Consider the following 24139-nt stretch of genomic DNA (forward strand, 5'->3'; position numbering starts at 1 on the left):
AAACTGAAGAACAGCCAAATCCGACAACTAAGAAATCAGAAGGGTACTCTAAATTTTTTATTCAACAAATGGCCCCAGAAATCCATAGAAAAACACTTTTCCACACTAACAATCACTGATACCTCATGGGTTGAATTTGTTTTAACAGTTTTTTGCCATCTGTGCCAGTTGGTCCACTTGTTCTCCGAGGGACAGGATCCTACAGCACATTAATACATGACCTTCATTTGGCCAGAAAGAGTCATTTTTGGGTTTAGAAAGTGACCCCTAGTGCCTTCCAGCTCTATCCGATTTTTCAGTAGGCGCAGATGGTATTAAGAACTTATTTTAAGATTAAAAGAGTTAAATCAGTCTTTGTAAGAGGCAAGGATAGAAACATGAGACCAATGTGTTTTTTTTTTGTCTCAATTTCCCCAAAATTTTATTAGCTCCTCCATGAATATGAAAACATTGCTGTGTCAACCATTCTGTAAGTAGTGTATGTTCTTCAGGCTGCGAAGGAGGCCAACCCCACAGTTTGGAAAGGACTGCATAAAGCTGACAATACACGTACAAATACTATTGTACAAAAGGATAGTAAGAACATTAGTGGTGATTGTCGAAAGCAACAGATATCCATGTGCTATAGATATATGCTGGTTTGATGATAAGACATGCTAGAAAGTCTTATCTGTCCATTCACCATATCTGCCAGTATATAGTGCAGTGGCAGATGAAGAAGTGTTCATATTGTTTGGTTGTCTGCCCAAAGCATCAGAATAATAAAAAGACACCCCATGCATGGCCCTCAGTATACATCAGTTCAGCCCCTGGGTTGACTGGTCAGAAGCCTAGGAAGATTGGGCTGTGTATGGCTGCCTTTAGTTTCAATGAACACTGTCTCAGGTAAAAAAGGCTTCCAACCTTTTTTACTTGTGAGCCACATTCAAATGTAAAAACTGTTAGGGAGCAACACAAGCATGAAAAATGTTCATGGGTGTTGCCAAATAAATTTTGTGATTGGCTATTTGGTAGTTACGTGTAGACTGCCAGCCTGCAGAAGGCTTTTTTCTAACTGAACTTGTATTTTTAACACTTTAAAACTTGCTTACAAGCAAGACATTTATAAAGGAGCACCCACTGTACTTTGATGTCACTGGGAGCAACATTAAAAGGGGGCAGCCTTCATTACTGTAAAGAGCCATGGGTGAAAAGAGCTTTATAAATAATTCTCCAAAAAGAAGTTTTGTGTCATTTATTGACTGTATTATTCAGCTCACAGAATACAGTCTGTTGCTAATCCAAAGTAAGACCGGCTCCTAAGGCTGTAAAAAAAGTAAATGTAGCAGAACCAATATAATGTAATTGTTTGTTAACACACAAGAATGGATATCTATCTGCTTGGATTGACTTTCTCTGCAGTCATAAAAATAGCCTTGTGTGCCATTAGCATAAGTATTATCATCAATTCTGTTTTTCAAGGTTTATCATCCCTGCAGTATGGGATGTGTGAAGTTGTATGCCCCATATATTACATTCCATTCCAATGTGCATTACATTTTTCTTTGTAATATGAGAATGACATTTTCACTTTCCTCATTTCACAGAGTCTTCCAGCAGATAAGGATTCAGTCACGTTCATTTCTTGGAGTCATCAAAGCACATCTCAGCCGTATCTGCAGGGGCCAAAAACAAAAAACAAACAAAAGAAAAAATAAATATCAGTGAGAATGGGACCTTCCACAGTGAAAACTGCAAGTCGGTCATGGACTTGACAATCTTCTATTTATCTTTGTACCATAAAGTAGTATTATCATGTACTGCATCTTAATCACAAATAATATGGTCCTATTCCTGAAATAAAAAAAAATCTCTTATCAGCGCTTTACAGATGTTGGTATGGCCTATGACAGAAGAAATAAAATGGCCAACAACAACAAAAAAATGTTTATTTTGTTGAGTGTACGAGACTGTCATCCTATCACTATCCTATTGTATTACAGAACTATCACATTTTCTTTTTGTGGAAGGTCCCTTGTAATTAGCGACTAGTGAATCTATTTAACCAGTAGTGAATATATGTAAACATTAAGAATTGTTATATTTGTGTCTAGAGTCTGTACATCAGGGACAAAACTAAGGATTAACTTATTTCAGTATCCCATGGCAAATAAGAGTGCCTTGGCAAATTCAGCCTAGATAATTATCACAATATTGAGCTGGAGTCGCTAGGCTGTTATTTGCCATACACAAACATACTAAAAGCAATAAGCAATATCAATCAGACCCATAATTCTTTCACTAGTAGAAACAAGTTGTGTATCAGTATGTTCTACGCACAACTCTATACAATTGCCATTTATTTGGAAACATATTGTGTAAATAAAATAAACAGTTTATTTAGAGCATATGTTGAAATAGTTTAGTAGGCTAGGCTTGCCAAACCGTGTTGAGAGGTCACGTGCACACTCAGGCCCTTCAATAGATTTCCGCTGGTGCACAAGGCCTAAGGGAGACGGCACTCCCAACAATCCAATATAAAAAATGATAAGGGTTTATTTACATGAAGCAGTGTTTGGCAAGCCTATATGAAGATAAAACTGGTTGGCACACAGAGCAAATTAAACCGGGGTCCTACCCCTGGTACCCCTTCGTCACTCCGAAACGTTGTGTGATGCAATAAACACACCAGTGGTAGGACCCCAGTTTAATTCACTTTGTGTGCCAGCCAGTTTTATCTTCATATAGGCTTGCCAAACCCCCATCAATATATCATACATTTAAAGGAAAACTATACACCCAAACAACTACAGTGCATAAAACAGCTCATATGTAAAACCCTGCTTCATGTAAATAAACCCTTATCATAAAAATATACTTTTTTTACTAGTGTGTGCCGTTGGGTAATTCTAAATAAAAAAACTGCCATTTTAGGAACTAAGGGCCACCGGGGCGATTTTGGGGCTGCTGCCTAAGGCAGCAGCTCAGATGCCGGCCCCTCTACCGATCCACGCTTGAAAAGCAGTGTTGGATCGGGTCAAAGGGAGGCAGCATCGTTAGTGCATTGAGTACAATACTGCTCTCTGCACTAGCGAAGCTGAATTTCCGGGTTAATAAAAAATTGGCTCTTAAAGTTACAAGAGACGGAATTTTGTCGCTTGTCGTAACTGGCTGTTTGCTGTGGCCTAAGGCAAGGTTCTCACCTTGCCTCATGGCAGGAGCGGCCCTGAGGATCCAATGATTCACAGTGCACACAAACAAACCATACATGTTAGGTCACAGGAGCCAATTAATGGATAAAGTTCTTTCATTTGCTTCAACTCTTCTTACTGTTACAGTAAGGGCAGAGACACACGCTCAGATTCGGGGAGATTTAGTCAACCAGCGACAAATCGGCTCTTCTTCGTGGCGAATAATCTCCCTGACTTGCCTCCCGCCGGCTAGAATCGAAATCGCCGGCAGGATGGCACTCGGATCGATTTGTTTTCCAAAGTCGCCCAAAGTTTCCTCGTCAGGCAAAGCCAAAGACGAAGCGCACCAATTGCCATCCTGCCGGCAATTTACATTCTAGCCAGCTGGAGGCAGTTCGGGAAGATTAGTCACCCGGAAGAAGAGGTGATTTGTCACTGGACGACTTATCTCCCCGAATCTGAGCATGCGTCTCTGCCCTTAGAGCTGCAATATTTCTGGTCAGATGATCTCTGAGTCAGCACAGAGACTATCACGACATAGTGGATCAAGGTAAGAGATTACTTAAATATATATTCCAGTTTGGTAAGAATCTTTAATATGCCACTTAATATCATATACAGTAAGCTGTATACAGTATTGTTTAAGAATTTATTTAAGAATTTATTTTGGGGGTATAGTTTTCCATTAATTAAGTGAACCTACCTGCTGAGTTATATGGCCAATCAAACTGAAGAACAGCCAAATCCGACAACTAAGAAATCAGAAGGGTACTCTAAATTTTTTATTCAACAAATGGCCCCAGAAATCCATAGAAAAACACTTTTCCACACTAACTATCACTGATACCTCATGGGTTGAATTTGTTTTAACAGTTTTTTGCCATCTGTGCCAGTTGGTCCACTTGTTCTCCGAGGGACATGATCCTAAAGCACATTAATACATGACCTTCATTTGGCCAGAAAGAGTCATGTTTGGGTTTAGAAAGTGACCCCTAGTGCCTTCCAGCTCTATCCGATTTTTCAGTAGGCGCAGATGGTATTAAGAACTTATTTTAAGATTAAAAGAGTTAAATCAGTCTTTGTAAGAGGCAAGGATAGAAACATGAGACCAATGTGTTTTTTTTTTGTCTCAATTTCCCCAAAATTTTATTAGCTCCTCCATGAATATGAAAACATTGCTGTATCAACCATTCTGTAAGTAGTGTATGTTCTTCAGGCTGCGAAGGAGGCCAACCCCACAGTTTGGAAAGGACTGCATAAAGCTGACAATACACGTACAAATACTATTGTACAAAAGGATAGTCAGAACATTAGTGGTGATTGTCGAAAGCAACAGATATCCATGTGTGTGCCGTTGGGTAATTCTAAATAAAAAAACTGCCATTTTAGGAACTAAGGGCCACCGGGGCGATTTTGGGGCTGCTGCCTAAGGCAGCAGCTCAGATGCCGGCCCCTCTACCGATCCACGCTTGAAAAGCAGTGTTGGATCGGGTCAAAGGGAGGCAGCATCGTTAGTGCATTGAGTACAATACTGCTCTCTGTACTAGCGAAGCTGAATTTCCGGGTTAATAAAAAATTGGCTCTTAAAGTTACAAGAGACGGAATTTTGTCGCTTGTCGTAACTGGCTGTTTGCTGTGGCCTAAGGCAAGGTTCTCACCTTGCCTCATGGCAGGAGCGGCCCTGAGGATCCAATGATTCACAGTGCACACAAACAAACCATACATGTTAGGTCACAGGAGCCAATTAATGGATAAAGTTCTTTCATTTGCTTCAACTCTTCTTACTGTTACAGTAAGGGCAGAGACACACGCTCAGATTCGGGGAGATTTAGTCAACCAGCGACAAATCGGCTCTTCTTCGTGGCGAATAATCTCCCTGACTTGCCTCCCGCCGGCTAGAATCGAAATCGCCGGCAGGATGGCACTCGGATCGATTTGTTTTCCAAAGTCGCCCAAAGTTTCCTCGTCAGGCAAAGCCAAAGACGAAGCGCACCAATTGCCATCCTGCCGGCAATTTACATTCTAGCCAGCTGGAGGCAGTTCGGGAAGATTAGTCACCCGGAAGAAGAGGTGATTTGTCACTGGATGACTTATCTCCCCGAATCTGAGCATGCGTCTCTGCCCTTAGAGCTGCAATATTTCTGGTCAGATGATCTCTGAGTCAGCACAGAGACTATCACGACATAGTGGATCAAGGTAAGAGATTACTTAAATATATATTCCAGTTTGGTAAGAATCTTTAATATGCCACTTAATATCATATACAGTAAGCTGTATACAGTATTGTTTAAGAATTTATTTAAGAATTTATTTTGGGGGTATAGTTTTCCATTAATTAAGTGAACCTACCTGCTGAGTTATATGGCCAGTCAAACTGTGGAACAGCCAAATCAGGCAACCAAGAAATCAGAAGGGTACTCTAAATTTTGTATTCAACAAATGGCCCCAGAAATCCATAGACCATCCGTGCCTGGAGGACCAAGTGCAATTGCATCTGATTCAGTTATATGGCAGACACAAAAATGACAGTTTGATCACCTGCAACTGTGTCAGACAAATTGGCCGCTGGTAGCTGGGGAAAACACTCTAAAAATGGTTAAAAACATGGCAATTGCTTCCAAAAGTGCACTTGCATAATGTGTGGGTTTTAAATGACCCCTCAAATCTGCCAGTAAGTGAATATGGAGAGATATGTCTAGAATAGGAGAGAGTCAGATGTAGTACAAAGGAGTCTATACAAAAAACACCAAGAACACCATGCCTGACCTTTCTAATAGAATGATGTTCTTGAAACCTTGCAATTCAAACAGGCCAATAAAGGGTATCACTTTAATTTAAATTATTTTATGGAAACAGAACCAACAGCATTTGTAAGTCTAAATAAAAGCAAAAAAAAGACTCCAGAATTCACCAAAATCTTCCAAAAGATAATAATGATATTTGGGCAGGGGATTGAAAATACTTCCAGGTGCATCGGGATATGCCACGCTATTTCTATCACCTATTTCTAAATAAATGTATACTGTGTTTGTGTGTAATCGTAATGAAATACTCATAAAGTATCAGTCAGTGGTCTTTCTGCCTGCATGGAGGTCCCGTACTGATTCTGTGGGAACCACTAAATTTCACTTAATGAAATCCATATCAGATAACTGATACTGTCAACCCTTGTGGTTTCTGTTTCTTAATACCCTTCATCTTTGTTTGTCTTTGGCAATTAAAAATCAGCTTTATAAGTTGTGCTTTGAGAACAGGAAGATCCCTGCAGCTTTTCTCTTGCAGTCAGACGATAGCCCTATGTTTTCTAAACCTTTCCAGCTAAAATAACATAGCGAGGACCATGGCACCATCTCCAGATCTCCTGCATCTCCCCAGCATGTATCTGCCCCTGGAAGAAGATGTGAAGGAGATAAAGACACAGTGGGAAAAAGCATTGTTTATCGGCTGACACAAGTGTACTACGCCCAGGCCAGTAGTTGTGTTTATTTTAGGGTTAGTTGTAGCTGCAGTCAGTCTCCAGTCTTATTCATTAAAGGCCGGGGCTTGACTTTGCAAACAGTTTCAAAGTGCCTCTTATCATGGTTGTCTGGAGAAATAGAATTCCTTTTTCTCAGTAGATTAAGTGAATGGCATACCATCAGTTTCACCTTTTTGTTGGGTATTTTAATTGTTTATTTAGGCTTTTGTCTGAAGAATGGAAGGCCATATTAAAAACAGAGCAGAAGTGTATAGTAAAAGAGTAAATATAATTAAAATAACAGTACTACAGCAGTACAGGTATGGGATCTGTTGTCCGGAAACTTGATATCCAGAAAGCTCTGAATTACAGGATGTCCATCTCCCATAGTCTCCATTTTAATCAAATAATTAAAAAAAGTTTAAATTTACTTTTTTGTATGTAATAATAAAACAGTACCTTGTCCCAGCTAAGATATAATTAATCCTTATTGGAGGCATTAATTTATTTAATATTTAAATCATATTTAAGTAGACTTGAGAGCCTAAGTACAGAAATATCCATTATCTGGAAAACCCCAGGTCCTGAGCATTCTGGATAATAGGTCTCCAACCTGCATATGCAAATAGGCTGCATTAAGACTTTCACTTGGTTATAGATGGTGTGGCTATATAAAAAGACTTTTGTTATGGCCACTGGCAGTGCCATGGTTCTTATTGCCTCGTCAAAGAAACCCACTATGACCCGTCCCTGACACGTGTATGCACACTTATTGGAATCACTGATGTCAGTTCAAGTCTCCAATCCATTTTATGCAAGGACTGTCAAACTGTAGATCTGCCTCTTCAAGTTGAGCATAGTGGGGCACAGTTTATGGGGGTTATTTATCAAGGTCCGAATTTATCTCAGTATTTCTGTTATCAAACTTCGAGCAACTCCAAATTCCCGAATGGGCCTTATTCATGAATAAAAACGCCTAAAAAAATAGGGTGGGACAAACTTTGGAGCTTTTCCGCCAAAACAACGTAGTTTTCAGAGTTTTTTTTGACGAAACCCCGATCAGTACGGACATCTGCGCAGACACTGGAACCTTCCCCACTGACTTATACAGGACCTCAAGAGCTTGTAGATACCATCAGACTTTAATAAATCTCGAAAAATTCATAGTTTTTTTTTTTGCTCTGAAAACTACGAATTATTGAGGTTCAGATATTCGGAGCATTATAAATAACCCTAAGTGTGATATTTATGTTGAATGCTGAATTGATACCAGGGTCAAAGAAGAAGAAATCCTGATGGGCCCAACTCTCATGGGTCTTCAACCAGCCCATGATCTTCAGGTTGGTCACACGTTATCAGAACCAGGTAGGTATGTGGGGGGTCTCCATGGCCTGGGATAGTGGGCTCTTGAGGTGGTGGCCCACCATGGAAGGCGACACCCTCAGACACCTCAATACGATGTTGTTTGATACTTCTGGGACTACAGCAGGATGACTACTATGACAATGCTTTCAAATACTGCATATGTAAGCTTATTATAGCTAAATTGGGGACACCAACTTCTGGAACATCAGAGGCTGTGGGCATGAACCCCAAAAATAAATAATGTTTTAATCTATGCTTTGGTATGTTCAGTATGCTGTTATTTTAATTGAAAAGATAATTCTCAGAGCTAAATCTGAGGGATAATAGTTTTATAATTCTGGGATTTTCTGTTACTCTGGTGCAGCATGAACAATTGTTTCTAATTGCCTAATCTGCAATGCAAATGGCCCCCTGGAGGTGCTATGCAAACACGAAATGTTGCTCAAGGGAAATTGCTTATCAGCAGGTTTCATGGTTTCAAACAATACAGAAAATATATATTTTTGAGAAACAAACTGTTAACAGGACATTTAAGTAGAGTGAGAGGAATAAAAAGCTGTAGCAAATCTAACAAAAGTTAGGGAATATATAAATTCAAACATAACACACTATGGAGGTTATGTAATCAAAGGCGTGTTAATCATCGACAGCAACCAATCAGCAGGTAGCATTTGCTAGTAACCTATTGAAAAGCAAACATCTTATGGGATGCAATGGGCTATTGCTCATCTTTGGGGGGGAATAATCTTTAATAGAATTGTTAAAAGGGTAATAATTTGATCCTTTGAACAACTGAACCGCTTGAATTATAATAGCACCTTTACTATTTATAGGAGCAGCTCGAAGTGCTAAAATAGGTGCAGAATTGTGCCCATTAAAACTCAATACACAGAAAGGGTTCCTATCTACTGCTGCTATTCTATACTATAGTCTAAAGATTAGGGGTTCAATACACTCACGATTTGTTGCAACTTATGGACACTTCTTAGTCGGTGTTATCTACAATATATCATGTGACTCGGTGTGAAGTGGAAGCCAATATGGAAGGATAAGAAGATGCACAGACGATCAATTAGGTGTACAAAAAGTACCTCCAAACTTTTATTGGTGTGGAGTACACAAATGGATCATACTATACTGTTCTATACTATACACACCATGTGGTGGTATTACATACAATCAATTATCATGGGCCCATACTACAAAGTTAGCAGAACACTCCCCAAAGGGACCCAATAAAAATGCCCCTTACATGCACTGCCATGGCCTGAGCCACCCTGGCCGCTCCCCAATTATCCCAAAATTTCTGCCATGATCCACCCAAACTCCACCTATTCTGCCCCAAGCTCCAGTTTTTTTACACCCACAAATTGAATTTTCCCTCTAAGGGCCCCCATTTGCTATGCGGCCCCTTATTCCAGTAACCCCTGATGTCAGGCCTGATTTTTCATAGAGCATAAGCATAGGTGCAATAGAACCCTAAGCTTAATTATAGATAGAACCCTAAGCACAAAATTGAATGTAAAGCAAGTTCATGCCCTGATGGTGTTGGTGGTTAAGACATGGGTCATGCACTTACAAATTTGTGGATATCACAGGCATAAATTAGTATGATTCGCCAAGCAGAACAAATCATTTTGCATCTTGTTTCTGCCACAAAATGTTGCCCAAAACTATACTGAAATTCTGGGGAAAATTATGTATTCTAGGATAAAAAACAGCCAGTTGGGTCAGTATTTTTTACTTTGTCCATGTTAGTAATTGAGCACTACTAGTGTAAGAGAAATAAAATCCTATAATTGCAGCTTCAGACGAGGATCAGGGTGTGACCACCAGCTGTTTTAATATTCCAAGGAATCCTTTCTTGCCGCTCCCCCCCAGGCACAAAGAACCAACTAGATACATCTGTATTCTTTCTCATTCATTACAGATTGTTTCATGGTGCAAATAATGTGATACTGTAATATGAGAGACACATATGCCGTTAAACAGAACTCCTAAGGCATTTATGAAATGCTTATAAAAGCTGCAGTATCACAGTTGCCAAATACAGACGTCAAAATGCGTACTTTATAGTTAGTAGCTCTTTTTTGTGGCATATTCAACATTTTGGGAATTAGTACAGTAGATTTTTGTGTAAGTGGAAATGGTTTCAATTAGAAGCTGCATGGTGTGCACTTTATCTCCCTCTCATATACCAATGGTACACTCACCACTTTGTACATTTTGTATATTTAATGCAATGCAGTGTAATAATGGCATAATTAAAATTGTAATTGCTGTTACTTTTTGAGACAATAAAAATGCCTGGTTACTACTGTTCATTGTCAAGATGGTGGAGTACAACAGGTCACCCTGCATGGATAATTATGGGCAGCAGACCTGGGTATCCCCTGGATACATTTGTCTCCCACCCAAACATCAGCTCTGCCCTGCACCACCCTCATTCATCTTTCACTTATGTTGCAACCCCACCCAATGTGGCCAGACATAAACCAATAAAAGATGCTGACTCAGCCCTCCACAGTCAGATGCTTATTGGCTACTGTATGGGGTCCTCTTGATGCTTGCCATTTGCAGTTCGCTTGTGAGAGGTCTCTCTAGGCCCTCAGTAGGTCCAATTGCCAAAGAGTTGGATAGTCTTGATCTTGGCAAGCATGCTGGTGACCAAATTGTGTTAATATCAAGAAAAACAGCCTTGCCAAATGGGTTGATCTTGTTGTGTATGCCATCCTTTAGAACAGGGGTCCCCAACCTTTTTCACTGTGAGCAACATTCAGATGTAAAAGGAGTTGAGGAGCAACGCAAGCATGAAAAATGTTCCTGGGGAGCGAAATAAAGACTGTGAATGGCTATTTGGTTGCCCCTAGATGGATTGTCAACCTACAGGAGGCTCATTTTGAGAGTACATCTGTTTCTTATGCAACCAAATCTTGCCTACAAGTCAGGCATTCAAAAATAAGCACCTGCTTTGCGGCCATGAGGAGCAACATCCAAGGGTTCGGAGAGCAACATGTTGCTCATGAGCCACTGATGGGGACCACTGCTTTAGAATATGCAAATATAAATATTATAACTGTCATGAGGACAATTAGTCATATATGGTTGATAGATCAATAGATGATCAATAGATTGATAGAAACAACAGATAGATAGATGATAGATGTTATCACCAGTTTTTCAACATCTTTCCTCTGATTTTTGACCACCAAAAAACAAATCAACAAATGATGTCATAAGGTTTTACCTGTTGTGGTCTTCATCAAACCACTTCAAAAGCTGTGTATAATGATGAAATAAGGGTTTCTTGTGACTTGTCCATGCAAATGACCCATGACTGAATCATCTGTCTGCTTGTCAAGTACACAAAATCCATCAAAAGATTTATACACCCAGACGTAGACATATAGTAACCCTAGCTCACCTATCAGGCTGATTTGTTTGTTGTGGTTATTGAGAAGATGAAAGGTCTGATCCTCTAACGCACCCACAATAGTGACATTGTTTTGACATTTTCATTTTTAACAGATTGGGGTCAGTGTTTATACAAAACTCGGGCTTTCCTTTGATATTAATGATCCTCATACCCTAGACTTGGGTGACAAAATTCACTTCTAAACTGTCTTGTTCTTCTCAGGTCAGTCCTTCACTCTGCACGGAAAAGTGAAAGGAATTCTGGAACAGGGGCAGGTCTATGCAGGGGGCGATATGCTGCTCCTGTCCACCTAAGGCAGAGTTTTTCTAGAGTCCTACTTTTCCCCCCCTGAGGCTAACATTCAGAGCTTCTGTGCAGGTCTCAGATGGGGCCACAGTGCTAGTGCCAAGAGCACAATTGCAGGGGTGGATTTTTGCTGCCCCTGGTATCCTGGGAGATGCTGAAACCTGAGGCTAGTCCTTCAACCAAGCTCATGGAAGCAGTGTTCCTGGGGCTAGGGTACAGAAGGGTAGAGTTGAAGGGGAAATGTTGAATATTTTAAAACAACCCTTATCATGTAGCAAATGATGAATAATACATTAGGAGTTCCCCACAGATCCGCTGTGGCCTGTTACAAATGAATGGTAGCTGTTTCCATGAAGTCCTTGCTCAGAAGTAAGATCAGAGCTTTATAGCCATTTACATCTAACTGTTATGAAAGTGGACCCTTGCTGTTAGGTTCTCTGGTGGTCTTAGAAGGCCCAGAAGGACACTGGGCTGGACCCAGGATTTCAGACATAACAGAAAAAAAACAAGTTTTGGAAGGTATTGAACTATTAGCTTACTCACACAACAAAACATCTTTTGCTCAACATTTATAAGAATCATGTTAATGGTTGAGTTCAAGTGTAGAAATTACTACATTTCTCTTTAAGACACAAATATTTTATAACAGGTTAAAATTTTAATGAGATTTCTCTACTGTAGCTTACCATCAAGAGAGTAGGAGGCCAGCAGTGCAATCACATAGCTGAGAAAGTAAATGAGTATTGGAAAAGACAAGAGTTTATGGTGAGAACTTCAAGCATTGCTGTGAGAAGAGACACAATTAAATTGTACCTCATTCCCATATAACTGCCAACATCCTGACTAAATGTATTAGCTGCTATTTAAAACAAAGATATCCAGGAAGGACAGATCTGTCACGGCTATCTAAATACAGGCAAGACCGTCTTTCCTGTTTCATGTGCTGAGGATTTCCATCTGCTCTGCTGAAAGCTAAGTTGGCTCAGCTGTGAAAATTGTACAATGATCACACTTTTTGTATCACAAACATTGGATAACTTAGCGCTCTAAAATTTTTAATAAAAGGTACACATTGATTTTAAGGCAAACAGCACACATGTATCATATGTCCCTAGGGCAGGGGTGTCCAAGAGGTAGACCCTTAGTTGGTGATCAGTAGATCTCTGTCAAAAAACAGCTTGTCTAATTCACCCTCCTGTTTCATGTTTTTCTTTCAGGTGAGGTTGGTAAGGTTACATAAGAAATTGGTGTTTGTGAAATATAATATTATATATATATTATATTATATTATAAAGTGGATCGCCGTACCAGAGGCCACCCCTTTAGACTAGAAAAAAGAACTTTCATTTGAAGCAATGTAGGGGGTTCTTCACAGTCAGGACAGTGAGGTTGTGGAATGCACTGCCGGGTGATGTTGTGATGCTGATTCAGTTAATGCCTATAGGAATGGCTTGGATGATTTCTTGGACAGACATAATATCAAAGGCTATTGTGATACTAAGCTCTATAGTTAGTATAGGTATGGGTATATAGAATTTAATTAAAAGTAGGGATGGGTGTATGTATGGATGCTGGGTTTTCATTTGGAGGGGTTGAACTTGATGGACTTTGTCTTTTTTCAACCCAATTTAACTATGTAACTAACTATGCTGCAGCTTTGTTTTCTGTGCACCAGTTAGATGCAACTGACACAATGGTGCACATAGAGACTAGGAGCAAGCTCATTTTATATGACATTTGTGTTCATAAAATGAGGCCTATGCAGGGATTTCAATTGCCTGTATTGGCCACCCAAGTATTAAGCCCAATTGGAATGTTCCTTACAGTGCCGGAACTAAGGGTAGAAAGAAGAGGCATGTGCCTAATGCACAAAGGTGAAGGGGGTGCTGGGTACATACATTAACTCTTCCCTTCACTTACCCCTAGTCTGCACCCTCTTCTGCTTACTATGGGCGTATGAGCACTCTCTGGCGCACCCTTCTGATGTCAGCTTGCAGAGCATGCACATGTGATGTCAGCACGTGAAGGATTGCTCACACAAGGGAGGGTGAGGTGGCCTGGCCAGGTTAGCTAGGGCGCCTGGCCGGTTTGGCCCGGCTCTGGTTCCAATAATTTGTTTCATGGGATAACAGTCATACCTATGGAGACCTGTTGAGAGAGGAAATGGTGCTCATCTGTCTGCCAGCTTGATAGATATCCAGCTGCATCATTATAGAGGAAGCAGACCCCATGGGGGGGCAGGGGGGTGTCTGGGTCACCGGGTCAGTTATTCCCCCTCCCCAAACACTTTTTCATTTTTTTGCAGGGGAACCTGCCCGCTAGTTACTTCACTATAGATATTTAGCAATTTTTGCCCATATATTGCTTGAGCAGGCCATACGTGGGCCATGACAACTTGTATTTGAGCTTTTACAGTGTGTATAGGGTGATAGCAAATGGGACTATTTGTTGCCCTTGCTAAATCTCCTCTATTGTGGGTGATAAAACATCCAAAAACACTAGTCAGTCTGAAAATACCATCTCCTGTTATTCAACTGCTTTATAGGCAAAGATTCATATTCATCTAAGTACAAAGTGATTTTTAAACAATTTGTCTGCCATCGTCCTTGAGATGACCACCTCAACCAGCTGGTACAGATCTGCCAGTACCCATCAGCCTCAATTGGAAATCTGTTCAGTGGATGATGACACTAGCGCTGTGTATACTGTCATTGACCATCAACCTCTTCTTAGGGGTCTTAATAATGTAGGTTGTGAAAACAGCCTTGGACCTTAAACAACAGTAATATGTAAAAGATATAAACTATAAATATCTTCAATAGGAAATCTGAACAGAAAGATTTAAGTTTACATTTAAAAAGGATCTTTGCTACGCCCCCTTTGAGAACTACAAAAAGATATTGCTAAATTCAATCTCCGAGAAGTTCAAGTGGGAGTCCCTAAAGAAATGCACTTTGCTAAAGTTCAGGTTTTTATTATTACAGTCTGGAGTCTGTTTTCCTTGGTTTGTGAAGACCAGTGAAAGTTCCATTCATCTGTGCGGGACAGTGTATTCCCATCCATTGTCTACCAATTGTTTCCCAGCATGTTTCTCTTTGTCTCTCTAGTAAAATCTGTTAAATTCTACTTATCTGTCACGCATTCTACTCTATTCCTGGAGCAAGTTCTTCCACTCGCTGAGGGCTTCTCTTACCTTCCTAATCTGTCATAACAAACAATTAGAGGCAACTGAAAACCTGCACTAAATGCATTGACCAAATCTTCTTCTATTCAAATATGATCCATTAGTCGTGTGCACTTTATGGTGTAAACTTAACTCTCTAAACAAGTCTAATATGTTCTGTTATTCTGGGTAAGAGTAGATAAACTTTTGAACAGAGTGACAGGGTTTATTCTAGATTTTTTAGGCAATTTATTTTTATTGTCAAGTTAAGGGTTCTGTGAAAAGAAGACTCTGCTAAGCCAGTTAGGCTTGTTGTTGGATACAGAAGGGCTGAATGTGTTATTGTAGTCAGAATAATGTTTAGTTAGTATGTTTTGCAGTCATTTGACTGATTCTAATGTCTCTTTGCTGAATAATGTAGTTGTACAGGCACAGTTGTAACCACTCATTCTTTTCCTCCGTCCCATTGGTTTTCTATCTGTCTTATATTGAAGGGCCCTCTAACTGCCATCTTTTGGATCAGATACAATCCACACAGGGGATTTCTAAAGCCAGCAGTTTGCTGAAGTGCTCCTCAGACTTTTTTAAGAAATTAATAAAGGCTGGCTCACACCTCTCTTCAGCTGCACCCCACGTTTCTGCTGGTTCTGTTCATTACAAGCCAACTTACTGTTCATTTGGTCTTCCCTCCATTACTATTTGAAATAGTTTCCCAATGTTGCAGGAAACCCTACAGGGGTGACCTCTGGCCTATGCGAGAAAGGTGTTCTCATTGGCCCAGGTGTACTATAGGTATTTTTCTGGTTCCTAAATCTATAAAAGGGGAGGAAACTTATAATTCTTCAGACTTGTGCTCCAATAGCAAGGGGGAAAGGGACCAAGATAAAGGGAGACCCCAGTAATGGAGAAGAAGTTCAGAGACATTCAAGAAGTCAGAGACTGGGACAACATGAATGATAATTAGACAATAACCCATACCTGCCAACATTTAAAAAATGGAAAGAGGGATTACAAAAACATTTGACCACGCCATATTATGGCCACACACCCTAATTACCATGTCCATTTTACATGATTTGTCAGGTTATAAAAGTCTGAATGCATGTCTGAGGGTTTTAGGGCCATGTTTTATGTGTTATAACTTTTTGCCTATCAATGTGAAATTGCAGTTCACAGTTCTCCCAAGATACTTGTTTATCTTAAATTGTTACAATTGTATCTTTGTGTATCTTAAATTATTACAAATGTATCTAAGTGCAGGTGCTGAGTATTCTGTGCTCTCTGCCAAAAAGCATTTTGTTTAATTAAGCTTCAGAAACGTTGTATATTTTTTTCTGATAAAAGGGCAGGAGATCAAAGAGAGACTTTGTCATAAAATCCAGGACTGCCGGTTGAGTTTTCAAAATTGTGACTGTCCCGCAGAAATGGGGACATTTGGGAGGTATGATAGACTGTATCCAGTCATAGCACATTCCAGGAGTGTGAGGCAGAGTTAATCAGCAAGAGCAATAATGTGCTCCCTCAAGTAGAAGTATTGTGGAGTCAGTATTCTCTAGATAAGGCTTAACTAGTGTAGGAATCCAGGCTAATGCTCTTCTCCCTGGAATGTATCCGCTGAGGGTATACAAAACACTGCCATACATGCTGTTTAGACTAAACCTTTCATATTAATGTATATCCTATTTAAATATGTAATTTGAGTACAATGATTCTACTTGTTACTCTTTAGTATGAATACTCATTAGCACCTGTTACTCTTTAGTACCTCAGTTCATACAAGGAAGTATAAGCTCAGATTTGTAGAAAGGCCCAGACCTAGGGCGGCAGGACTGTAGGGGTGAAACCTACATTGAGAACTGAACAGATAGAAGATCTCAGCAGCTATTTGATGCCCTCCGAGTCCTATCTATTGCTATTGCTAATGATGTGCTTCAGGAAGTAGGGTGGTGGGGAGAATGTAAAAGCTCCATACTGTAAGGAAGTGAAGGTGGTGGTGGCAGGGTCGAGCAGGTGTTCTGGCCTAAAGGCACCCATACTTCAAATCCGGAAATGTGGAAGCATCATTTGCTTACTATTTGGATGTTTCATACGTCTATAGTTTGTGGCTAAGAACGACTGGTGCTAAAGATGGGTAAATCTGTCCCATTTCATTATGCTGGAAAATTCTTGAAATGGCAAAAAAAAAAATAAAGTCACAACTTTTTTGCAGTGGTTTTTTTTTTAGCACACAATACACTGGAGTCTATGGGCATTCTTCTGTGACAAAACCTGGTGACATCACTGCCTGGTGTCCATTTAATTCTGTATTTCTACTGGCACATCATTTGAAAGTTACAGTTCAGCTATATTATCCTTTCCTCCATGACTTCAGCAAGTGCACATCCGAAATACCATTAATGCACTGCAGCCCTTCTAGGTACTAAAGTCAGACCGTAGAATAACATATTTCCTTTATCAGTTTCTGCTACTGTACATTCTGAAATCAGAAGGTATTTACTTGTCTCGTGCCATTCACACGGCACTGCCTAAATACCAAAATAAGAGTTTTAATTCTCCCATAAGGCATCATGGGCGGAGACATGCAAATCACGCCTTTATGTCCATTTGCCCAACTATTCATCCAGAACCACTGGTTTATAGCACAGATACAGCCTAATGGATCAGAGCCATGTATCCAAACTTGCAGACAGTCTGTTTCAATCTTGTTAGATCTAATCAGTGCAAGATATTGGAACATGGCTTCTGAGGGGTAGGACTTGTACACAATTTAATTTATATAATTTAAGAGGGGTCTAATGTTGGGAGTAGTGATGGGCGAATTTGCGCCGTTTTGCTTCGCCGAAAAATTTGCGAAACGGCGAAAAATTCGCGAACCGGCGCCGGCGTCTCGTTTTTGACGCCGGCGCCCGTTTTTACGACGCTGGCGTCCGTTTTTGAATTTTTTCCGCAAATTTTCGTGGGCGTTTTGCAAATTTATTCGCTGGCGGCGAATCGCGCAAATTCGCCGCAAATTCGAGCCTGGCGAATAAATTCGCCCATCACTAGTTGGGAGTTACAATTATATCTTTCTTGACATATTGGATCTAGCAAGAGTTGGAAAGGAATACCCTGACCCTGTGAAATAGGTGTTAGCAAGGTATAACATTTAGTTAATAACAGCCAAATATGGGACATTCCCTTTGAAATATTTCTGTAGTAAAGTTGGCTAGAATTAAGAATGTTTGTTTTGGCTAAGAATCCTCGACAGTGCCTTCATGTCTAGGAACAAGGAACTTCTTCCCTTAATATACTTTTTTATGTTTGATAAGTATCTGCATTTCCTTGAGGCTGACTAATATTTAATGTCATTGTGTGTTTACGTTACCCTGGCATAGCAGCACATGTCATGTCACGGTATATTTGCCTTTCTCTGGAACTGGGAAAAGTAAATATATTTAATTGCAATCAGACAGGATAATGAGCAATAGTTACCCCCTTTTAGTTACATTAATATAATTTTTAAATGAAGATAAACTGGCAAAAATAAACTTAAAAAAGCAAAGATAGTTGCCTAAGATATTACTACAGTACTGTTGCAATTGCTTTGTATACAGTCCACAAAAGTGCCTGCCATGCCTTTAACGGCAATGGTAAACAGGGCAAATTTTTTATTTTTCCTCCCCCAATTTCTTGAGAAACTGTTATAGCTTTGGATGCTGAGGGCTCCTTTCAAGTAATTTCAGGTGATTGCCATTCAAAGTAAAAGGGGTGCTACAAATGCCTTGGATGATAAAATGCTTGAGATTTTCTTGTGTGCCATTGCCATGAAGTCAATTGTCTTTGAGTTAGGTTTCTACAGTATGTGGACCATTACAACACAGGTTGCTTCAGTTCTATTTTTCAACAAATATCTAAATGCAAAGGTCCCCAAATTCCCCATCCCCCTAATTCCCCAAATGTAACTGCTTGACATGTTCGTATCCCCTGCATTTAAGGAGTTAAATTCAGCAAACAGTTTAGTTTGGGGAGGTGGATGGGGATTGAGTAGGGGACCAGGAATCCTCTGCACCAAAAAGTTAAAAACAAAGGGGCTACTTTAAATGCATACTGTTTGTTTTTTTAAAAAGTGCTGCTCTAGCAGAATTCTGCACTAACATCTGTTATTAAAAATAGCTAACAGATGTGTTTTGTTGAAATTTGGCAAAGGGCTAGACATGATGTCTATTTCCCAGGTGCCCCAAACCATATGACTTGTGCTCTGATAAACTTCAGTCACTCTTTACTGCTACTCAAGTTGGAGTGATATCACCCCTTCCAGCAGCCTATCAACAGGACAATGGGAAGGTAATAGGATAACATCTCTCTAACACATCTGCTGAAGGATTCAGATACCTGAACTGATAGTGCCTCCAGGGGCTAAAAACACTGCAGCTACTGTCCTCAATTTTAGCTAGTGGGTGAACAGGCAAAACTGTCTACACTGCCTCCCAAAAACTTAGGTTGGCTTCAGGTACTTCTTTTCCAGCTATAAAAAAACTGTCCCATGTACCATTAGCCTCAATTGCTTGTACAGTAAAGGACATATAGATATACACACAGTATGGACTTGTAAATAATAAAGTAGTGTAAATAATAAAGTAGTGGCACCCAAACTACATTAAATACAGTGAAAAGCAGTGGGAACATTAGCCCCGTGTATAATAAATACACTAAGAGGCAGTGAGAATGTTAGGCCAAAATACATAGAATACAATGAGAGGCAAAGATTTCTGACACATCAGACTTCCTTACCCTTTCAAACAAACAGGTTTCCTGAAGGCTGGAGAACATTTGAGCATTGTAGAGATCAAAATGAAGTCAGAAATAGTTGCATTCCCAAGCAGGAAAAATCCTGCTTAGCTTTTGCACGACCTAGGTCGTATTGAAGTACAATGGGAAGGGGAGAAACAATAGCTTATTACAAAGCAGTTATATTGTGAAGCACTGGCTCCTTCTCAAACCTCCGAATCAGGCACAATGCACTGAGATAACTGCCTCCACACCAATACTACAACTAAAAAAAATACACTTGTTGGTTCAAGATTACATTTTTAAATGGTAGAGTGAATTATTTTCAATGCAAACAGTGTAATTTAGAAATAAGAAGTAACATAGAAAAATCATGACAGATTCCCTTTAATAGATATTTTCTTCCACTGGTATAGAGCTCAAACAGAAATTCACTTTTAGTAGAAATTGTAGATTTTTACATCAGGTGGGGAGTGTCAATGACTTACCTTTCAGTTTGGATAGTTGCAGTAGTCAGTGATCCCAGGCCACTGCCCAGAGAAAGAAGGGTTTCCTGCCAGAACAGTCAATTTTTCCCAGTGGCCAATAACCTCCTATTTACACAACAGGGATGGGAATTATCAGCAGACCAAAATGCCATACAATCATATTCATTTTCAGTTTCATAAAATGGCTTGCCAAAAGTCCTCAGACATGGAGAAATGGTCAGGAAAATTTAGTTTTTTTTTCTACAGGATCACTTGAAAGTGAGTTCATTTTAGAATGTACTTTAAGTGAGTTTTTTTTAACTATATTTTAAAACATGCAGCTGCAATGGGCAGGCAGAAAAAGCAGGTTCAGGCTTTGCTCTTTGTTCTGTAGTTTATCATCAATAAATAATCAACCAAAAAATTTGGAATTTAAAATAAAACTTCAAGGCCTCCCCAACTCCATTGTTGCACTTAACATTTCAATGACGCCAAACACTTGCTTCAATATCATAAAGCTTTAAAAAGCTCAGAAGCTAAATAATTCATATTATTCAACGAATGTGTACTTGAAGGAAAATCAATGTTCTAGCCCTTATCCGCTGAACAGGTGAAACTGCCCAGCAGATATAAGATATCATGGAAATCAAAGAACTGTATGATGCAGGAAGGGACTGCTCGCTGTTTGTACAAATCTCTAGATCTTGTTCTAGCTTTCCAGTAAGGAATTTCAATGGCCCTATGTTTGCTAGTGTTTCAGTCCTAGCAATAAGGCAATGGATTGGACTTGGCCCTTTATAGAGGGCCCACTCCTACAACAATAAGATGTAGACAGTCATAAATGTAATACATACACTTCATATAAACCTAGATTGGAAATAAGAAAGTGCTGATGGAAATTGTCCCTGGCGCCCACCGGGAGATCCAAGTACTCTAGGCGACCAGTCCAGCCCTGGATAAAGGCCCCCATACACGGGTCGATCAAAGCTGCCAACAGACCGAGTCAGCAGCTTATTGGCCCATGTGTGGGACCATCCGACAGGCATCCCTGATCAATATTGAAGTCGGCCAGATCCGGATCGGGCTGGTTAAAAAATCCCGTCAGATCGCGGTTGCAACTTTCCATTGATGTGGTCCGACTGCTATTTTGGCCTCCATTCTGATCCGATCATTGGGCCCTAGGGCCCACAATCGGATTAGCCCTATATTGCCCACTTCAATGTGGGCATATCGTAGAGAGATCCGCTCATTTGGCGACAACAGGACATTATTGTATTAGAGAGGGAACAGAGAAGGGCAACTAAGCTGGTAAAAGGTATTGAAAATCTTAGCTATGAGGAAAGACTGGCAAATTGGGGATGTTCACGCTGGAGAAGAGGCGTTTAAGGGGAGATATGATAACTATGTATAAATATATAAGGGGATCATATAATAATCTCTCTGATGCTTTATTTACCAGTAGGTCTTTCCAGCTGACACAAGGTCACCAATTCCGATTAGAAGAAAAGAGGTTCTGCCTAAATATTCGGAAGGGGTTTTTTACAGTGAGAGCTGTGAAGATGTGGAATTCTCTCCCTGAATCAGTGGTACAGGCTGATACATTAGATAGCTTTAAGAAGGGGTTGGATGGCTTTTTAGCAAGTGAGGGAATACAGGGTTTTGGAAGATAAGTTGATCCAGGGACTAGTACGATTGCCATTTTGGAGTCAGGAAGGAATTTTTTCCCCTTCTGAGGCAAATTGGAGAGGCTTCAGATGGGTTTTTTGTCTTCCTCTGGATCAACTAGGAGTTAGGCAGATTAAAAAAATAACTAAAAGGTTGAACTTAATGGTCTTTTTTCAACCTTACTTACTATGTTACTATGTACCTGTCCATGCTGCTATCCCTTCCCTGCACTCTTTGCTGAAAGCTCGCTAGTGCACGTCTAAGCATGGGATGTGGTTGGGCAGCAGTTGGGTTTGAAATTGAGGGTACAGGTCATGGCAGAAGCCTCTTTTTCAAGACCATCTGCTTTGGCTGCTACCTCTCAGCTCTCTTTTGATGCAGATTCTGCATATCCCGCTGCAAATGTGATGGAGTACAAGATAGCATGTTTTCCATTCTTCACCACCAAGAGATTATTAATATTATTGGGTTCAGCTACTTGGTTCCAGCCAGTCATCAAAATCAGAAGGAAAGTATAGGTGGAGAATAATAAAGACTAAGCGAAGCTTAGACTCCCCAAAAATAAGCTATTTATTCAAATATAATTCTCTATAGTTCTGAAGGAATGTCTCCCCAAAAATCTCTGCCTCCTTCCCTGAGGAAATGAAGTAGCACAGGCTTCAAGAAGCAGAGATAGTGTTCCATAGGGGGAATCTGTGTTTTTTCATACTATGCTTATCCACAATGGTAAAAGAGGGCAACTATAGGAATGAGCAAGTGTTCAGGTGTGGGAAGTGCTCATGATCCCTCAGGAAAACAAAGAGAAACCACTGAAACGTGATCATGATACGTGTGCTCATTCAGTCACTTTTGTCTCCGCAGCCCAAGGTCCAATACATTTTAAGAAATTGCAGCATAGATGGGAAAGTATTGTTGTGGTTTCAGTCAAATAACTGTTAGGCCAGAGTAGCAACTGACTCACCGATTAGTCCACTGGCCGAGGAATTTCATTCATGATGTTGTAAGAATGTAGCAGAAATTGATTCTTTATGACACTGGAATACTTCCCCACAAGGTTTTGGGATTTGATCCCCTTCATCTACTAAACATTGACCAGCTCGCCCAATTCAAGGATGTCACAGGGATTGTTCTGCTATTCCCTCTTGTTCTACACCAATGTAGGATACTGCTGGAAAACATGGAGTAGATTCCTTGATATATGGCCCTTAGTTCCTCCACAACTGTATGACTTTCAAGGACAGTCAACGACACAAGCCAAATTGGCTCATGAGTTGGCTTCAGTGCAATCACAAGAGAGGTACATCAGATAAATATAATATTTTGGAGTCAAAATGATTGGCTGTTTAAATCTTAAAGCACAAGAGAATACGTTTTGATGTATAGTCACACAAAGTAGAATGTTTTACCAGTTGAGTTGGGGTCTGGGTGCACATGCCCCAAACCTACAGCTCAAGTAGGATGAATCATTCCATGAGGAAACATAAAGCTCCCACAGATCCCACAAGCAGATGTAGCAAAGGAACTGCAGACTTTATTTTAGGCAAACAAAGGGCATAGGCTATACTGTAACACCAAAAAATGAAAGAATTTTAAAGTAATGAAAATATAATGTCATGTGCACTACACTGTTACAACTGGTGTGTTTGCTTCAGAAACTCTACTAACATTATTGTGCAGTTAGTTTTCTCATCTATACACCTGAACCACTGGATTGTGTAAGTCTGGCCACACATGGGATGGGCAAACTGACCAAATTTGGCTGTTCAACCTGCAAGCCAATGGACCAACAAACAAAAATTGATGATCAATTAGTGGAGCAAAATACATCAATTTAATTATATACAGTGTTGGACTGGGACACCTGGGACCTACCATTGGACCTGAACCAGGGGTGCTTCGCCAATGAGGCGAATTGAAGCTGTTGCCTCAGGTGGCAGTGCCCCACTAGGTACCAGGGGTAGAGGCCAACTGACCAGCCCAGGCCTTTCCAGGATTTTCCCTGTACCCTAGTGGACCAGTCTGATCCTGATTCTATGTGTGGTTCTCTTACCCATACAGTGCAATAATCTGTTTGCACCCTACAAACTAAAATGGTGTTCAATAATTTAAAATAATTTTATTGGTACTGAGACCTCATGCAGTTTTACAATCGGTTAAAAATTGGCCGGTCGGCCTACCTTGTTACACGTCATCAATAAAAAATCAATAAATAATTAACTGTAATTAATTTCAATTAACTTTGGCAGAATTCATACACCTTCAGCTTCAATTCATTCTATATTTGCTAAAAAATTCATCCATGGAGGTTGTTTTTTTGGTAACTTGTGTTCTTTCACCCATGACTGTACTACACTGGAGCTGGAT

At 40.1% G+C, this 24139-nt stretch overlaps 1 long non-coding RNA gene across 1 annotated transcript in view; it reads right to left on the bottom strand.

The window, feature by feature from the left end:
• Nucleotides 1-269: 269 nt before the first annotated feature.
• The window catches only part of LOC108707257, a 30387-nt gene continuing 6517 nt past the window's right edge, over nt 270-24139 (bottom strand). Inside the window, exons 2-3 of the long non-coding RNA XR_001934257.2 lie at nt 20132-20236; nt 270-1655 (exon numbers count right to left, since the gene is read on the bottom strand). This is a non-coding gene — a long non-coding RNA (uncharacterized LOC108707257). The remainder of the gene's footprint in view (nt 1656-20131; nt 20237-24139) is intronic.

This window comes from Xenopus laevis, chromosome 1S (assembly GCF_017654675.1).
Source record: "Xenopus laevis strain J_2021 chromosome 1S, Xenopus_laevis_v10.1, whole genome shotgun sequence".
Classification (NCBI taxonomy): Eukaryota; Metazoa; Chordata; class Amphibia; order Anura; family Pipidae; genus Xenopus; species Xenopus laevis.